Source organism: Neoarius graeffei, chromosome 26 (genome assembly GCF_027579695.1).
Source record: "Neoarius graeffei isolate fNeoGra1 chromosome 26, fNeoGra1.pri, whole genome shotgun sequence".
NCBI lineage: Eukaryota > Metazoa > Chordata > Actinopteri > Siluriformes > Ariidae > Neoarius > Neoarius graeffei.
Genome location: NC_083594.1, coordinates 2,422,859 through 2,435,652, shown reverse-complemented (window position 1 = coordinate 2,435,652; position 12,794 = coordinate 2,422,859). Strand labels below are relative to the sequence as shown.

The 12,794-nt window shown below is 47.8% G+C and overlaps 1 pseudogene; it reads left to right on the top strand.

Annotated features, from left to right (window-relative positions):
- Positions 1-561: 561 nt before the first annotated feature.
- Positions 562-11,310, top strand: LOC132873921 (uncharacterized; annotated as a pseudogene).
- The last annotated feature ends 1,484 nt before the right edge of the window (positions 11,311-12,794 follow it).

Below are 12,794 nucleotides of genomic sequence, written 5' to 3'. Positions count from 1 at the left end.
CTTCACCTGGTTCAGAGTTTCAAATCGTTCATCAATGGATGCTATTGTGAAGTCCAAATGGTCTCCCAGTGGCCAGACCAGCTTCACTGGGAGACCAAATTTTAAACCAAGTTATGTCTTATCATTTGGTTCAATCAGTTGCAATTAATTAACCAAGTACCATGTAAGTATACATTTAACAAGGAAAACGAAGATCTATGTTATAAGATACACACACAAGATCATGTTGGTGAAGAAAAACAAAACTAAAATTTGGTCACTGAGACGGCTGATGTCAGAATCCGATGTCATTACTGTGTAACTTTGAGTGTCTTTGACATAACATTTGTGCTTGGTAATTGCTCTTGATAGCTGTGTAGTCACTGTAGTGTGTTTGTCTGTATGGTGATTGGTGAACCATTTTGCATCACAGAATATGCCGCAGCGGTGCAGCCGCATGGACTCTGGGGCCTGTGATTGTATTGCCCAGACCAGTTGGTCTCCTAGTGGAAAATCCTTAAAAAATGCTCTGAGGTGAAGACTAAATACGGAGTAGTGCTGAACTTCAGCACTGCATGTCAGATGTCCAGTGACTCCTTAAAGGCTCAGTGTATGGAACTTGAGAAAACTCTGACCTTCAACCAAGACTGTGACATCAGTGGAGTTGATCTGGCAAACGAAATCAAGAATTTACCTGACCTACCATCAGCTAATATGACTGCCTTTGAGCTGCTTTCTTTCCTTTGTGAGAAAAATCTGGAGGAACTCTATCCTAACCTTTGGATAGCCCTGAGAATTGCTGTCACTCTGCCTGTGACAGTTGCCTCAGCTGAGAGGAGCTTCAGCAAGTTAAAAATGATCAAAAACTATCTGAGATCTTCCATGTCCCAGGAACGTCTGAGTGGTTTGGCCATCATGAGCATCAACCATGATGTGGGGAAGCAAATATCATATGACGACATTATTGATGATTTTGCATCCAGAAAGTGCAGAAAGGGACATTTTTAATGGTGAGTAATTTGTTACACATTTAGTTTGATTTGATTTGGTCTGTATTTATTTTGAGTTAGACCAACAGGTGGCGACACTAGTGCAATATGTTTAAAGGGGGGATGAGTGGAAGCACTGAGTGTCAGGTGCGACTGTTGAACATTTTGGGGTTCAGTTAAGAGGGCCCCTTAGCAGAATTTTGCCTAGGGCCCCATGGAGGTCTGAACCGGCTCTGCTCACACCACAACACATTTAGGATCCCTTGCCCCTGACAATCTGGGTTGTTTCACCAAACAGGGAAGTAGTCCTTCAAAAGAAAAAAAAATAGTTTCCAAAAGCTTTTTTCCAAAAATATAGTTTCTTGAGATCATAATTTCCATTTCTCCATTTCTCATTGTAATCTGTTCTTGCTCAGATATGAAGTGCGATGCTCACAGAACAGTAATGTTAATTTTCTCCAGAACAACGACACATTATACTTTTTTAGTTGTTTATAACTACATGTAATATTACGGAACATCAGCAAAGCAAGTTCCTGTTCTCGCTCACAGCACCTAGAAACAATCACTCCCTCGATCAGCCTCTCATTTTCCCCTCTTAGGAGGGTAATAAGACAAAGAAAAAGAAAAAAGAAAGAATGCAGTTTATCATGTTATAGAAAGTGCAAGACAGAAAACTTACAGCTTTACATCAGATTTTTCACAGCACTGACACTGGAGACTCCTTCCATCAATGTTAAATAAACATTTCTTACAGAAAACTTCACCACATCAGTGTTTACATGGTTTTTAACCCTTTTATGTGGCATGTCCTGCACAAGTCCCTATGAATGAGCTGTTACTATAGAAATAATAACAACCAGAACTACTGTCAGAGCTACTCTTATAGAAAATAAATCAACACCTTCTGACCAAACACAATCCAAAATTCAGCAGCACTGTGGTAGAATATAAATTAACACTTTTTTCCCCAATAAACCTTTACTTTTTTTTCTTTACAGCAGTGTGATGGCGTTAGAGCCCGACTGCACTGTTACCTGCAGATAGGAAAAGAAACATCAGCACAGATACCACAGATGTCTCAACATCTTTGACAAAGAGCTGTAGATCAGACAGAACAGGAGACACTAATGACTAGTCCTTGTTGCAGTCAAAGTGTTGATAAGACATGCTCCTTTCAGCCCTGAGAGCAATATAATCAATCTTCTCAGCACAAGACTGAATCCTGATCAGCTCCAGACCAACTACTAAAAGCTGGGGCTCCTCAAGAAGTCTTCCTCCTCCATCATGGTGATTTAGCAGGACATCCCTCAGCTCAGCAACCACCAACTCCACTGTTATACTCTTTATTAATGTATCAAGGTTCCAGCATGTCAAGAGGGACAGCAGCAGCCAGGTGAAGGTCCAGCTGGAGCTGCTTGAGATGCTGTATGCTGAGCTAATCAGGGACAAGAGGAATTCATCTCATCTCATCTCATCTCATCTCATCTCATCTCATTATCTGTAGCCGCTTTATCCTTCTACAGGGTCGCAGGCAAGCTGGAGCCTATCCCAGCTGACTACGGACGAAAGGCGGGGTACACCCTGGACAAGTTGCCAGGTCATCACAGGGCTGACACATAGACACAGACAACCATTCACACTCACATTCACACCTACGGTCAATTTAGAGTCACCAGTTAACCTAACCTGCATGTCTTTGGACTGTGGGGGAAACCGGAGCACCCGGAGGAAACCCACGCGGACACGGGGAGAACATGCAAACTCCGCACAGAAAGGCCCTCGCCGGCCACGGGGCTCGAACCCGGACCTTCTTGCTGTTTAGGCGACAGCGCTAACCACTACACCACCGTGCCGCCCCCAAGAGGAACTCTTGGATCAAAAAGTTGGTATGTCCTTCATGCTTGGAGAAGATCCTCAAGCTCCACCATGTGGCTGAAGACTATAATGCAGCACTGATTCCCAGGAAGCTCCATGTCAAACACAGCCTGATCCCCGAGCTGGAAAGGAAAAGGTTGCAAAGTTTTAGCTGGGACTGAAGGCCAAGAAGCCTGGTGATGTTTATCAGAGAGCAAACCTGAGCCTTTTGTGATTCAGTGGTTCCTCATTGGTACATTGCTGGACAGGAGCAGCATAAACTGGATCAGGAATCTGAGGTTTGTGAGAAACTCATCAATATGACAAATGAAACTGAAGCCAGAGAGATCATCTCCCTGACCTGCTCAAGTTACGCTATTAAACTCACCAACCTGGGGCCAGACCACAGCTACGAGTTCAGTGTGAAGACATCATCAGACATCGCTGGTCGGGTTTATGGGTTCTGGAACGACATAATCATCCTCACAACCACCTCACCACACACCAACGTAGAGTTATATATCCTACAGTTATTTATTTATTTATTTATTCTTCACTCTGACCTGAGAAGTATGACTAATCACTGCTATCAAATCGAACATGCGAACTCACACTGGCTCATTAGAATAGAATAGAATAGAATAGAATAGAATAGAATAGAATAGAATAGAAAGCCTTTATTGTCATCACACAAAGTATGACGAGATTCAGAGCTGCTCCATAAAGTGCACACACATAGAATAAAAAGAAAAGGTATGTACAATATACAAAATACAAAAACTACTATTGAACTACTAGCTACTATATACAGACACATTTGTATAGGTCCTGCATGGAGAATACACCCAAGAGAAAGCACAGTAGATAAAACCTTAAGGGCAAGTAAAGTGGCTGATAGTAGCAGCATCCAGTGGTGTGCAACCATGTGTAACATTATAATTACAGTTCAAGTATATTGGCATTATAATTACAGTATATATATATATATATATATATATATATATATATATATATATATATATATATATATATATATATATATATATATATACATTCATATATACATACATATATATATGAGACTATACACTAAGCGGAAAGAGGGAGGCCGAGGGCTAGTGAGCATCAAGACCACGGTCCAGGATGAAACATCGAAAATCCGAGAATACATCAGAAAGATGGTCCCAAAGGATGAACTGCTAAGTGAATGTCTCAGGCAGCAGAACCCTGATGAGAGTGCAGAGGAGGAGGAGGAACAGACAACCTGGAGAGACAAACCCCTACATGGCATGTACCACCGTCAGATAGAGGAAGTGGCTGATATCAGGAAATCCTACCAGTGGCTGGATAATGCAGGACTGACAGACAGCACAGAGGCACTAATCATGGCAGCACAAGAACAGGCCATAAGCACAAGAGCCATAGAGGCCAGGATCTACCAGAGTAGATCAGACCCAAGATGCAGACTGTGCAAAGAAGCCCCTGAAACAGTCCAGCACATAGTAGCAGGGTGTAAGATGCTAGCTGGATCAGCGTACATGGAGAGGCACAACCAAGTGGCTGGGATAGTATACAGGAACATCTGCAACCAGTATGGAATAGAAGTACCCAAGTCCCAATGGGCCATACCACAGAAGGTGGCTGAGAACAACAGGGCCAAGGTTCTGTGGGACTTCAGCTTCCAGACTGACAAACAGATCCTGGCTAACCAACCGGACATAGTGGTGGTGGACAAAGAGCAGAAGAGGGTGGTGGTGATAGATGTGGCGATCCCAGCTGACGCCAACATCAGGAAGAAGGAACATGAGAAACTTGAGAAGTATCAAGGGTTGAAAGAGCAGCTGGAACGGATGTGGAAGGTCAAGGGTTGCGTGGTCCCCGTGGTAGTGGGGGCACTTGGGGCAGTAACCCCCAAACTGGGAGAGTGGCTCCAGCAAATCCCAGGAACAACATCTGAAGCCTCAGTCCAGAAGAGCGCAGTCCTAGGAACATCGAAGATACTGCGCAGAACCCTCAAACTCCCAGGCCTCTGGTAGAGGACCCGAGCTTGAGGATGACATGGATACCACCCCCCCGCCGGGGGTGAGAAGGAGATTTTATATATATATATATATATATATATATATATATATATATATATATATATATATATATATACAGTTTAAGTATATTGGCATCAATACTCCAGTAGTATAAGTAAAGTGGCTAGTGATAGCAGCATTCAGTGATAAGGTGACATTTGTATTGACAGTGCAAAAAGACATGATGCAACACACACACACACACACACACACACACACACACACACACACGCATACACAAAGTTACCTTTTGAACAGTTCACAGGTAGGCCAGTTCTCAAAGCACCAGTTCCTCAGTGCAGACTGGAGTTGAGTATGGTGACTGCTTTAGGAAAGAAGCTGTCCCTGAGTCTGTTTGTTCTGGCCGGTATGGACCTGTATCGCCTGCCAGAGGGTAGCAGGTTGAACAGATGGAAGCCAGGGTGGGTGATGTCCCTTATGATGTTTTTTGCTCTGTTCAGACATCTAGAGTTGTAGATGTCAGTTAAGGAAGGCAGAAGGCTGCCGATGATCCTTTGTGCAGTGTTGGTCACCCTCTGCAGCCTCTTCCTGTCAGCCACTGTGCAGCTAGAGTGTCACACTGACACTGCGTAGGTCAGCAGACTCTCTATGGTGGAGCGGTAGAAGGTCACCAGCAGGCTTGTGCTCAGTTGCTCCCTCTTGAGCACTCTGAGGTAGTGTAGCCGCTGCTGGGCCTTCTTGACCAGGGCTGACGTGTTGGTTGACCAGGAGAGGTCAGCAGAGATGTGGACACCCAGGAATTTGAAGGTCTGCACTCGCTCAACACACTCGCCATTGATATACAGGGGGGCAGGGGTAGCGCTGTTCCGCCGGAAGTCCAGGATGAGTTCCTTTGTCTTAGAGATGTTCAGTGCTAAGTTGTTGGTTGCACACCACCTCTCCAGGTTCAGGACCTCATCTCTGTAGACCTCCTCGTTCCCCCCTGTTATCATCCCCACCACTGTTGTGTCGTCAGCGAATTTGACGATGATGTTCTCTGGGTGGGTTGCGCTGCAGTCGTATGTGTAGAGCGAGTACAGGAGTGGGCTCAGCACGCAGCCCTGCGGTGAGCCAGTGCTGAGGGTGCGGGCAGATGAAAGGTGGCGGCCCAGCTTCACCTGTTGGGGTCGGTTGATTAGAAAGTCTTTGATCCAGGAGCAGGTGGATGATGGGAGCCCCAGGCTGGTTAGCTTGGGGATCAGGATGTCTGGTATTATGGTGTTGAAAGCTGAGCTGTAGTCGATGAAGAGCATTCTGACATAGCTCCCTTGTCTCTCCAGATGGCTCAGCACAGAGTGGAGAGCAGTGGCTATTGCATCCTCAGTCGATCTGTTAGGCCTGTATGCAAACTGGTGGGGGTCCAGGGTGGGGGGGAGACAGGTTTTTATGTGGTGCAAGACCAGTTTCTCAAAGCACTTCGTTATGACGGGGGTGAGTGCTATGGGGCGGTAGTCGTTGAGGCTGGCTGTGGGTGACTTTTTGGGGACCGGGATGATGGTGGCAGACTTCAAACAGGTCGGGATGATGGCTTGTTCCAGTGACCTGTTGAAGATGTCTGTGAAGACCTGTGCAAGTTGGTCAGTACAGGCCTTGAGCACCTTCCCTGGTACGCCATCCGGGCCAGTTGCCTTCCTGGGGTTTACGGCCCGGAGCACCCGTCTCACATCCTCAGGCTCGACCTTCAGAGTGAGCGGGGGAGTGCCAGTGATTGCTGTCGGTTGAAGTGGGGGTTGGGGTGGAGTGCTGGGGGGAAGTGTGAGCTGTAGTGGGAGCTGGGGAGATGGTCCAGGGGGTGGTTTGGCTGTGTGCTGCGCCTGAGCTTCAAAGCGGGCGAAGAAGCTGTTCAGCTCCTCCGCAAGTGCCGCATCTGAGTCCCCGGCTGACACAGCACAGCCCCTGTAGTTTGTTATTGCCTGAATGCCCTGCCACAGCTGCCTGGGGCTTGTCAGCTGCTCCTCAATCCTTCTCCTGTGGTCCACTTTGGCTGCGCTGATGCCTTTCTTCAGGTCGGCCCGAGTCCTACTGTATAGCGCTCAGTCGCCGGATCTGAAGGCTGCATCCCGGGCACGTAGGAGTGCACGGACCTGGCCAGTCATCCATGGTTTCTCATTCGGGAACACCCGAATGGTCTTTACCACGGTGACCGTGTCAATGCAGTGCTTGATGTAAGCTAGCACTGCATCCGTGTATGTGGCCAGGTCGTCATGATGGAAAACTTCCCACTGTGTTCGTTCAAAGCAGTCCTGGAGTCGGGGGAGGGCGTCATCAGGCCAGGTGGTAATTGTCCATCTTTGTGGCTTTGATTGCCGGCTGAGGGGGGTGTATGCGGGGGGTAGGAACAGGGAGAGATGGTCAGACTGTCCGAGGTGGGGGAGGGGAATAGCTCTGTAGGCATGTTTAAGGTTGGAATAAACATGGTCCAGAGTATTTACTCCCCTCGTTGCACACTTCACATGTTGGTAAAATTTAGGCAACACCGTTTTGAGGTTTGCCTTATTGAAGTCTCCTGCAATGATGTGCGCGCCGTTTGGGTAGGCTCGCTGGTGGTTGTTAACGTTGTTTGCGAGCAGAGAGAGAGCGGTTTTGACGTTAGCGTCCGGTGGTATGTAGACTGCAGTGATGATAACAGCTGCTAGCTCCCTCGGCAGAAAGAAGGGTCGGCATCTTACAGACATGAACTCTAGGTCAGGAGAACAATGCTTGTCTAAGATTGTACTGTTGTTGCACCAACCTTCATTCACGTAAACGCAGAGCCCCCCTCCTCTGTTTTTCCCGGAGTCGCTATTCCTGTCCCATCTGTGTAGCGTGCGGCCTGCTAGCTGCACCGAAGCATCGGGGATCAGCGGTTGTAGCCATGTCTCCGTTATAATGATTGCACAGCATTCACGAATGTAGCGGTTACCAGCAAGCTGTAATTCCAAGTCGTCCGTTTTGTGTACCAGGGATCTAGCATTGGAAAGATAGAGGCTTGGTAGCGGAGGTTTGAGTGGCTGTTTCCTGAGCTTGTTCAGCAGGCCCGCTCTGCAGCCCCGTTTTTGCTTCCTCTCGCGTCTCCACCTCTTTCGTCTGCCAGACCCGATAACAATCCACGGAGACCCCGGTGCCCTCGCTATCTCCTCCGGAATGTTGTAAGCGCGATGAAAGTCGTTTGAAATGATCATTTCTTGCCGAATGCCGATGTCTATCAGATCCATATGGGTGTATCTTGTGTTGAAGTCCGTAGGTGACGCGAAACAAACAGTTATAACACACAAAAAATACAAAAACGTGCACTTGAAAGGAGAGCTGTAAGCCGCTGCGTCCTGACGCGCCGCCATCTTGCGCTCATTACACCATCACAAACCTCACACTGTTCCCTACACAGGCCACACTAACACCACGTACTTTTCAGCATGGACGTGTCCCATTATATATTAATGTTGTGCCCCAATATGCCAGTATGTGTCCAGTGTTTCTCAACCACTGGGCCACATCCCATTAATGGGTCATAAAGTGCCATCTAGTGAGCCATGAATTTTTTTTCCAAGTTGAAGCAAATTTTTACTTCTTATAGGGTACAATTGCTTGATTGCATCCGACGTCACATCCACGTCTTTAAGCTACAGTCACACTACAGCTCGCGAGGCTTTGCGATGGGTTATCGATAAATTGAGGCATTTTGGTGGTGATGCATGGCAATATACACGTGACCTAAAAGTTGTGGTCACATAGCAGGTCAACACTTGACTGTCACGCCTTTGCACGCTTGAGTCTGGTGCAGCTCGAGCAGCTGTGCTCATTCACAGAGCGTGTGGTGCACACTCTTGGGACCCAGTCATTATGGGAAACACCTGATACTGACTTGAGCGAGATCAGAAAATACGGATAGATATGGACGCTGTTTTCACAGAGGCGTTGCGAAGTATCATCATTATCACTGTCACGTTTGTTTCGAGCCATGTTTATAACACTGTTTAAATACTCTACTTTATGATTCTGCTTTCTGTTTTGTTTTTGTAAATATCACGCCTGCTAATAAACACTCTTCCAGCACTTAGATCCGTCTACCGCCATCTACTTTGCAGTGTTCTGATCCCCAGATCTTTAGCCCAGACACATATAAAAAGTCACCGACTAGTGGCCTAGTGGTAGCGTGTCCGCCTCTTGATCGGGAGATCGTGAGTTCTATTCATGGTTGGGTCATACCAAAGACCATCATAAAAATGGTACCTACTACCATGGCACGCTGCAATACAAATGCAAGTGGGGAGTTAAACTCTCATGGTTACCAGAGGACTAGTCCCCCGCTGTAACCCTAGCTATGTAATAGGCGAGAGGCCGAGGGCTGCGGAAACGGAGATTGGCGCCGCCCGATGCGCCACATGGTGCGGGAAGGACTTTAACTTTTAACATATAAAAAGTTGTTCTCCTCCATACTCTTCCAGGATTTCCATGGAAATTCATGTTCCAGCATGACAATGCTGAGCTCCATGAAGCAGGGTTCTCCAGAAAATCTGAAGTAACGGCTAAAAAAAAAGTAGTAGGTGGCTCTGGAATTTGTGGCAGCAAAACCACCACGGCACACCAAAGACGTCCTAAAGATGCCAGGGGAGTCTGGGAGCGTCCCCCCCCCCCCGAAATTTTTAAATTTACATGCTTTCTGGTGGCTTCTGGTGCATTCTCAGCTAATAAATTACTCACCATTCCCCTGTATAATACTCACAAAATACAATATGTCTGAAATTGAGTTCTGTCTTGCTCTTGGTCTTAACTTGATCTCAATCCCTAAAAGTCTTGATCTTGTCTCAATTTTGGCATACTCTGGTCTTGGTCTTGGCTTGGTCTCGGTTTCGATGGTCTTGACTCCAGCCCTGGCTGACACTGGCAACTCCTTCCATTATTATTCCATAAACATCTCCTTACAGAAAACTTTATGTCTATAGCAGATATTTATCTGTTAAAAAGAAGTCAGACTTTTATTTTCATCTCATCTCATTATCTGTAGCCGCTTTATCCTGTTCTACAGGGTCGCAGGCAAGCTGGAGCCTATCCCAGCTGACTACGGGCGAAAGGCGGGGTTCACCCTGGACAAGTCGCCAGGTCATCACAGGGCTGACACATAGACACAGACAACCATTCACACTCACATTCACACCTACGCTCAATTTAGAGTCACCAGTTAACCTAACCTGCATGTCTTTGGACTGTGGGGGAAACCGGAGCACCCGGAGGAAACCCACGCGGACACGGGGAGAACATGCAAACTCCGCACAGAAAGGCCCTCGCCGGCCACGGGGCTCGAACCCGGACCTTCTTGCTGTGAGGCGACAGCGCTAACCACTACACCACCATGCCGCCCGACTTTTATTTTAGTTTGCATAATATTTAACAGCACACCTTTATGCTAAAACGCCTCATCTACATATGGCTGTTAGATTGTTAAATTTATTAACTAAATAAACTGGCCATGCTTCTTTCCCCTTACAAACGAGCACAAAGGAGGTTGCAGAGACCACAGTGCACTCTGTATCGCAAACTTTAAGGAAATGAAAGTATGTCATTTTCTATGTTTAATCATGTGGACAGCAGCTTTGGTTTTAGATCGAGGACAAAGCAAGTGTCAGGACTCATCATATAGAGACGCTGCAGCAGAATTCAACTTTTAACTAAATTTAGTTCATGTTATTAGCTACATTAGCCTGAAGAAATATTCACTACAAACTGATCACGCCTTCACTACATTTGGCTGATTTTTGCACAAACTATTGCTTTAAATTATATTTTGCTGAAGAGTCAACCTGGTCAATGTGACACTTCTGGCTAAAGAATGAACATGACAGGAGAATTAAACAGTTTGTGACTCTGTGTGGATTCCTGTGGCTTGAAGCCAGGGTGCTTCTCTCAAAAGATTTATTACTCAAACAAAGCCACAAGTCAACAAGGAAAAGATAACGATCCTCTTTTGGTTTATTAGCGCTCTTCAGGGCCGTGCCGTTCGACCACCTGAGAGCACAGGGGTTATTTCATGCATGCAGTATTTCATGTGTTTGAATACCTGCAGTGTTTCTCAGCATGATGTCATTCTCAGTGCCGTCACACACCCACTCTCGGCAGCAGTGACCCAGCATGTGCACCAGTCTCGGGTGTTGGCAGTTTGGTGTATTCAGATCCTTGAGGCACAGAGGGACACAGGGGACACCGCTGTCCACACAGCGGCACAGCTACCTGCACGAGGGCATGAACATCTGACCCTCCTCGTACCTCACGCCCAAGTGTTCATAGCCAAGCACGGTTTGCCCTGTGAGTTTAGGCAATTAAAGCATTAACAATTTTTTTTTTAGGAATTTTAAATCTTGTCCTCCCAGTCATATTCCCAGCACTTACGGACACACTCTCTGGACGCCTCTGGGAAACTGGCACTGTAGTCACACTCCAAACCACGCTGAGCATCATACATGTCTTTTTCAGAGCAAAATCACACCATGAAGAAGAATTCAGGTTTCAGGAACAAAGATCACAACAATTCAATCCTGAACCATTTTATTCAAGAAACCACAACACCAAGAAGAAGGGATAAAAAAATCCACTTTGAAATGGGGCTAATGATAACCACTCTCCATCAGGATCTCCATTGGGAGGCTCTCACCATCGGGATCTCCATCAGGACGCCCTCACCATCAGGATCTCCATCAGGAGGCCCTCACCATCAGGATGCCCTCTCCATCGGGATGCCCTCACTATTGGGATCTCCATCAGGAAGCCCTCTCCATCGGGACACCCTCTGCATTGGGACGCCCTCTGCATTGGGACGCCCTCGCCATCAGGCTCTCCATCGGGATGCCCTCGCCATTGGGACACCCTCTCCATCAGGACACCCTCACCGTCGGGATCTCCATCAGGATTTCCATCAGGACGCCCTCGCCATCGGGCTCTCCATTGGGAGACCCTCGCCATCGGGCACTCCATCAGGAGGCCCTCGCCATCAAGATCTCCATCGAGACGCCCTTGCCATCGGGATCACCATCGGGACGCCCTCACCATCAGGATCACCATTGGGATGCCCTCTCCACCGGGACACCCTCGCCATCGGGATCTCCATCGAGACGCCCTCTCCATTGGGATGCCCTCGCCATCGGGATCTCCATCAGGATGCCCTCACCATCGGGATGCCTTCACCATCGGGATCTCCATTGGGACGCCTTCACCATCGGGATCTCCATCAGTAGGCCCTCTCCATCAGGATCTCCGCCAGGACGACCTCTCCATCAGGATCTCCATCAGGATGCCCTCTCCATCGGGCTCTCCATCAGGATGCCCTCGCCATCGGGCTCTCCATCGGGATGCCCTCACTATCAAGATCTCCATCAGGATGCCCTCACCATCGGGATCTCCATCGGGACGCCCTCGCCATTGGGATCTCCCTTGGGATGCCCTCACCATCAGGATCTCCATCGGGACGCCTTCACCATCGGGATCTCCTTCAGTAGGCCCTCTCCATCAGTATCTCTGCCAGGATGCCCTCTCCATCGGGATCTCCATCAGGATGCCCTCACCATCGGGCTCTCTGTCAGGAGGCCATCGCCATCAAGATCTCCATCAGGAGGCCCTCGCCATCAGGATGCCCTCGCCATCAGTATCTCCATCAGGACGCCCTCGGCATCGGATTCGCCATCGGGACGCCCTCGCCATTGGGCTCTCCATCGGGACGCCCTTGCCATCAGGATCTCCATCGGGATGCCCTCACCATTGGGATCTCCGTCGGGACACCCTCACCATCGGGATCTCCATCGGGATCTCCATCGGGACGCCCTCACCATTGGGATCTCCATCGGGATGCCCTCACCATCCGTCAGTCAAGTCAAGTCAAGTTTATTTGTATAGTGCTTTTAACAATAAACATTGTTGCAAA